Genomic DNA, 7,589 nt, shown 5'->3' with positions numbered 1-7,589 from the left:
TGGAGTACCCTCATTTTTTATTGAATTCCTAAAAAACAATATTTATAATGAATTTTAATAATTTTTTCGAATTTTTTTTAAGCTTTATTCTGACCGATTCACCCGATTCCCGATTCGGATCGCCGATTCGCCGATCCGGATCGGTTTTTTGGAAGCCCGATCCTGGTCACCGATCCGTTTTTTAAACCATTGGGTCTAACATTTGGAGCCACGGGTCAGGTCTAGGTCCAAAACCTGGACTCGAACCGTATTCGAGTCTAGATCTGGGTTTGGGTTCGGGTTTGGGTTCGGGTGGACCCGACCCGTACTCGTAAACTATTGGAGATGAAATACTTCAAGCCCTATTCATTTGGGTGTATTAAGGATCATATACAATAAGAATTTGTAGTCATATTTACTTATTAAACGACTAATCAGACGGCTTGAAATCTAATGACAAGTGATTGTGACTTTGTTGCCAATAATATGGGTATATGATAGTGAAAAATGGCAAAAAAAAAAAAAAAAACTCATAGTGATGGTGGCAATGGACCCAACCAGACCCGAGACCTAACGGGTATGGGTATGGGTCCAACTTTTGGACCCGACATGTCGGGTCCGAGTCCAAAACATAGACCCGAATACATTTGAGTCTAGGTCCGAGTACAACCAGACCCGACCTATACCCGACATGTTGCCACCCCTACATATTGCCAATCTGGATGGGAATAGATAAGGACTGAACCGATTATGGAATAGTCTATGTCCCATCCGGTTCATCCCAAAAAGCCCTCCTTTTTATATATATTTTTTTCCATTGTTTGAAGCTTGTCTATTTTTTTCTTTGGACCCCTTAAATCCTCATCCCATAAATCTCCGTTTTGATTTATTTTATTTATAATAATTTTATGAAAAGTTACAAAACTTAACGGTGATTTTCTAGACAACCTACCCTCAACTAAGATATTTTAGCATTTTTTACCTCAAATTGAACGTTCTTAGCAAATACCCCCAAGTCAAACAGTCATGTTTTTTTTATGAAGACGCCCATAGTGCCGGACAGCCCCCATTGTGTGTCAGACCACATGCTTTCCACAAGCCCAAAGTATCGGATCGCCACCATTTTGTGTCGGACCGCATGCCCAAAGTGCCAGACTGCCCTTATTTTGTTCTAGACCGCACGTAGAAGCAAAGTGCTGGACCGCCCCCATTTTGTGCTAGATCGCATGCTTTCTAGAGGGTATTTTAGTGTTCATTTTATCTTTTATTGACTTAAGGGATATTTGCTACGTAAGTTAAATTTTGGGTAATAAAAGAAACGTGGTTGGGGGGAAGTTATCTAGAGTATGAATTTGAGGGGTTTTTGTAATTTTTATCAACAATTCTTACCAATCCGAATCTAATCTGGATCACTGATCTAGATATCTGATATGGCTCTAAGGGTAAACGGTCTGCCGCACCGATCTGGAATTTAAAACAATGCTCTTGAGTATTATAATAAATTGCCCTTTTATAATTAGATATTGAGATTGCATATAATGAGACAATTTATCTTTAATACATGGAGGTCACAAGTACTTACAACCATCTAATGTGAAATCTGATAGTTTGTGTTTATCACAAAGTTTGAGAAAATTTACTTTGGACTTTGAGCTTGATCAATAAAACAATTGGAACCACCTAATTTCACATCTAACGATCAAGATTAATTGTGACCACCTCATACCAAAGGTAAATGACCTCATTTTATATTTTTCCTTGGATATCTTATGCGAATATGGGAAGATATATCCCTACTTTTTAGTTTGAAATGGATATTACCCAAGAAAATTTGTCCAAAGGGAAAGGACCTTTTTATGCGTTAGATTTGCACAGTATTCGTACTTTTCTTTTTGAATGCCAGCCTTTTAAGGTGTTGGACATTTTTCTTCTTGTCCTTAAGAGCATGAAGAATATAATGGTGAATTTGGTGTGGGGGTCTGTTGGTGAAGCAGCAAAGTTTATCATTATTATTTGGAAATTTGTTCTATGAGTCAGGGACACATTCTTACATTTGCAGCAAATAAAACATACATCGTAAATATGGATGTAAATGGGTGGTCCCTTCCAAACAAAAGTTAAAACCAATTAGCTAGATATTTACGTCATAAAATTATCATTTGCAGTGTTTATTTTCTTTTAATTTTCCATATTCATGATCTATATGTTAGAGACTATATATTCCTTCAAATTTAGATACGAAATCCATCTAAAAACTATATCTTTAAGAGGTTAGAGATTATATATTTCTTAAAAGTTAGATCTGAAATCCATCTAAAAATTGTGTTTTTAATAGGGAAAAGGTTTCTATACTTCCCCTAAAGCATAAAATATATATGCTTCCCCTACCATCTAGCTGTCCAATTTTGATCAAGTAAGTCACTCACCGTTTGATCATAGATCCGACGCTATTTTAATTTTTTTAATACAAATTGTATGAATATGAAATTTAGTACGTGCCATATTCTCATTGGGGTGCACCTATAAAAAATTTTAAAAATAATTTTCGATAAAATACAATGATCAAAATACAATTTGAAACTTTCTGAGGTATTTTGATCATTTTATTTTATTGAGAATTTTTTTTTTTTTTTTTTTACAAGTGCAAGTTTAATAGAGGATTGGACGCCTAAATTTTGGTGTCAAAATATGTTATATAAAAAAATTTAAAAATAAAATAGTATAAAGACATGACATTGTGATAGAGACAATCTTAACCCTCCATTCAGAATGAACAGTTGGGTAAGGGGAAGCATAGAAAACTTGCCCTTTTAATAGGGGACCATTTTTATAAATGAGTCTGAGGACTTCGAGAAATCTTACTATGAAATTAGGTGAAGCATCACTCAATGGCTCCCCTACATAGTTCTTCTGAATTGCGAATCACTCTCAAGATTCTCTGTTTTCGATTATCAAAGCTCAATTAATGGGTTTAGGCATCTTATGTAAGGGTGTGATTTGTATAAGGTTGAGGTCTCAAACAATGAAAGTCAAACGCACCTTCAAATTGTATCTAAAGATGTTCTTTTAGTATTAAAATTTTTGTGATAGCCTTAAAATTATCTTCATCTCTAATTATAAATTCTAAAGGTTAAAAGGTAATGTCGACTGAGTATATCTATAAACACGTGAAAATCGTTAAAATTGACGGCCAGAAAATGCATTACAAAATGCACTATTTCCAAGACTTGAAATCCAATTTTTCTAATGTCCATACATCTTGCAATCGAGATGACCAATTTGAGGAGTTTTGGGCATCATAACAACGCCTTCTATGAATTCTTGAGGTGCGCCTTAATTTGATTGTTTAGGACCTCACCGTTATATAATATTTTTCCCACATGTAATGATCAAGACCATATGTTACTAATACTATACACTAGTCAAATAGTGCCTAAAAAATAGGAACCAGAATCTAAGTGACCTCTCCCACGTTTGTTGATCCAAGCTGGTTCGGCCCTTCTAGAATCCGCTTGTTGATTATAAGCAAAAAAAAAAAAAAACAGGTAAAAATCCATCGCATACTTCAATTGTGGATTAAGATCTGAGTCATGGATCAAAATATCTTAATTTTAATTAATATTGAAAGGTTTACTCATTGTCATTTCACCCAAGAATTGTTTTAAATAATATTTTTTTTGGGTAGTGATTTCATGCAACGGTTGTATACTAATATAATGCAACTATTTTCAAAACTATGATAGGCCCATTTGGTTGATCCAAATTTAAAATATACATTTTTTATTCTAATGAACAATCACAAAAAAAAAAAATGAAAACCCAACCTAAAAAGTATGTTTTTAGCCTAATTAACATAAGCCGTCCATTTTGATAAGATGCTTAGATGTAGGCCGTAGAAGGAGTTTTTATTTTTCAATTTTTTTAGATGGCTTTAATATCATTAGACGAACAATGTTGAAAAAGAAAAAAAAAAGAGTTTGTAAAGGCTAAGATCTTGAAACTCACCAAATGAATGGTCTAGATTTGTTGTTGGAGGGGATTCATTTTGACTACATCAAGAGTTCAAATTGATTTTTTTTTTTTATTAATTATTGAGATAAAAAGAGCGTGTATGCCAAATTTTGGGTTATACAAATACCACAAACATGGTTATCTAAAAGTGTGGTTGTATTATACTATAATACAACTGTTGCATTATATCACTGTCCATTTTAAAAGGGTCCATATTAAATTTGGGAACCTTGAATATGCAAAAGGTTCTCCCAGGAGACACATAGGGGTACTCCCCTAGAGGGAGAAGAAGAAGAGAGAAAGAAAGAACCAGAAGAAGAAGAAGAGAGAGAAATATCATTTTCTTTTAGAGAGAGAAAGCTTCTAAAAAACAAAGAAGTATAAGATAAAGAAGATCTTCAAAGAAAAAAGTCCTAGAGAGAAAGTCTCTAAAAGAAAGTAGAGAGCCCAAGAAATGTTGTTTTTTGGAAGAACCCAGATAGTCTTTAAAAGACAGTAGAGAGCCCAAAAAAAGTTGTTTCTTGAAAGACCCAAGAGAGAGAAAGTCTCTAGAACAAAGTAGAGAGCCCGAAAAAAGGTTATTTCTTAGAAGACCCTGGAGAGAGAAAGTCTCTAGAAGAAGGTAGAGAGCCCGAGAAAGGTTCTTTCTTGAAAGACCATGGTAACATGTAAAACTTATAATGGATTTGATCACTACTCTTTTTTTTATTATTATTTAAACTCCAACTACTTTGTGCTTTTTTTTTATTATTTAAACTCCAACTATTTTGTGTGAAAGCATCTTGAGTTTGAGGGGGAGTATTAGGATATGGATATCTTGGTTCATATTGATATACATCATTATGGATGTATGGATATATATCTCTTGATAAGGTTGGGTATCTAGAAGATAGAGACCAAGGATATATATCTCTTGATAAGGTTGGGTATCTAGAAGATAGAGACCAAGGATATATATCTCTTGATAAGGTTGGGTATCTAGAAGATAGAGACCAAGGATATATATCTCTTGATAAGGTTGGGTATCTAGAAGATAAAGACCAAGTTATTTGGTCATCAAGTTATGATTTTTATCTCTTGTAATTGTGTGATTGCCTTCTATATATATAGAGGTACTTATTGATATAAAGAGGGGGAGTGTTAGGATATGGATATCTTGGTTCATATTGATATATATCATTATGGATGTATGGATATATATCTCTTGATAAGGTTGGGTATCTAGAAGATAGAGACCAAGGATATATATCTCTCGATAAGGTTGGGTATCTAGAAGATAGAGACCAAGTTACTTGGTCATCAAGTTATCATTTTTATCTCTTGTAATTGTGTGATTGCTTTCTATATATAGAGGAACTTATTGATATAAAGATTCATCCAAAATAGATGTAGCCGGTTTAGGCTTTGGATCCGTGGACATAAGGCTTTGGCCTGAATCACGTAAATGTTGTGTTCTATTCTTCTCCCACCATTCTTCATGGGTAATGGCTTGGCCCTGATTAGCGGCCGGCTTCGGTGAAGATTTGGACGATCGACACGGTCGACACGGCTTCAACAACGGCTTGGCAGAGCTGCTAGCTGCCGGACCACAAGAGGCCCACGCTTGTAGGCTTCATACAGCAGAGATCAGAAGATAGTAGGGCGAAGATGATTAGGCCCGACGTTGATGAGATTCATGAGTCCAGCATGGCCATAAAACTTGGCAAGGAACACAATGGCGTTGGCCTAAGACTCAGGGTTCTTAATCCATTGAAGACATGGTCTAGTGAGAGAAATAAAGAGAGTAGAAGAATGACGCTTGAGGCTGAGGAGCTTGGTGATCTCAGGGGAAGAAAGATAAGATCTCTAATAAACCTTAGATCTGGTTCAGATCTCTGAGGAACAGAGGTTCTTCACCCTCAAGACTGCTTGCCAAACTCCATGAGGGTTCATGTCTCTCTTTTTTCAAAGGGGGTGCGCACAGGCGGAAGGGACTTTAACTCCAAAGAAGATATTGCAGTTCAATTCATCGAACAGAGCTAACGATAACCAGGTCAAGAACCTATGCTCTGATACTATGTTAGGATTCACGGGAGCATACATACACAGACATTGAATGGAGAATGGAGAATGGTGGGAGAAGTAGAGAACACAACATTTACGTGGTTCAGGCCGAAGCCTTACATCCACGGATCCAAAGCCCCAACCGGCTACATCTTCACTATTTTTTATGAATCTTTACATTAATAAGTACCTCTATATATATAGAGCAATCACACAATTACAAAAGATAAATATTGTATGATAACTTGATGACCAAGTAACTTGGTTTCTATATTCTAGATACCTAACATTATCAAGAGATGTATATCCATACATCCATAATGATGTATATCAATATGAACCGAGATATCTATATCCTAACACAAGTTACTAAGATACCCCTTCTTGTTTAGGATCGCAACCCTAAATCCCTAATGAGAACAATTTTGACATATTAGTAAAGAGATAGACGAGTGAAATTAAAATTCCAAAATGAATTCTCTTGTGTTCATTAGAACATTTCGAGTCACATAATGATTTTGTAAGTGGTATTGATCTTTTAAATGATATTTCTCTAAAAAAAAAAAAAAACGAATTACTTGGAACTACCTACTTCTTCCGGTGAAATTGACTACACTAAGGCTGGCAACGGACCAGGCCTAGCACAACCCGTCTCATAGGGCCAGAATTGGCATGCCCCAATCCGGATCAAACCAAATAGAATCTAAGAAAAATAAAGGAAAAAGATAATTAAAAAAAAGAGTAATGATACTATGAGACCCTCTCACACATATGTGAGTAGGACCACAAAGGATCACCATTAAATTTTAATACCGATCTCTAGAAAAGTTATCAATAAATCTTCACCCAAGTCCCACACCCATGGTATAAGTTTTTCACCCAAGTCCCACACCCATGGTATAAGTTTTTTAGAGATCTGTGTCCAAATTTAATGGTGATCCTTTGGGGTCCTACTTACATGGGTGTGGGAGCGTCTTATACTATCAATACTCTAAAAAAAATAGTTGCTATGAGCCTACCTAGACCGGCCTTGTAGTAGCCTAAAACTATGCCCAACAAAACAGTAAACCTCGGGCCGTGATGCCTCAGACCTTGAGCCACAATTTGTACCGCAAGACTTAGTTTTTAAAGACCAGGCCAACCAAGCCGGCCACCACGCCTATTGCCACCCCTAGGTTACACAACCCTATTTTGGTCAACTCCAATTATTTCCCGGTTGGAGGACTGTCCGGCTAGCCACTTGAATGACTACTAGTAAGCCCGCCTATTACTCTTCAAATGAGATCCTAAGACCACATGAGGGTCACGTTGTTATCGTGAGTAAAATATTAATAAAAAACTATACATTGAAAAGGGTATATAGTAATACCAAGCCCTTTCATGAAAAGCTTTCACGCGTACGTAGCGAGAGTATAGGAACAAAGCCCCAGACAACGTGTAGGTGAATTCCTTGTTATCAATTCGAATGTCTCAGGACTCATTGATTCCTGTTCTGGATTGCATACCTAAATGGAGAACCTGCTAGGACGGAACCTCTTCTTCTAAGGTATCCGTAC

The sequence above is a fragment of the Amborella trichopoda genome, chromosome 3 (genome assembly GCF_054954075.1).
Source record: "Amborella trichopoda isolate Santa Cruz 75 chromosome 3, AtrichopodaSantaCruz75HAP2 v2.0, whole genome shotgun sequence".
Lineage (NCBI taxonomy): Eukaryota > Viridiplantae > Streptophyta > Magnoliopsida > Amborellales > Amborellaceae > Amborella > Amborella trichopoda.
The sequence above is the reverse complement of the archived record's forward strand: the minus strand, read 5'-3'. Positions refer to the sequence as shown.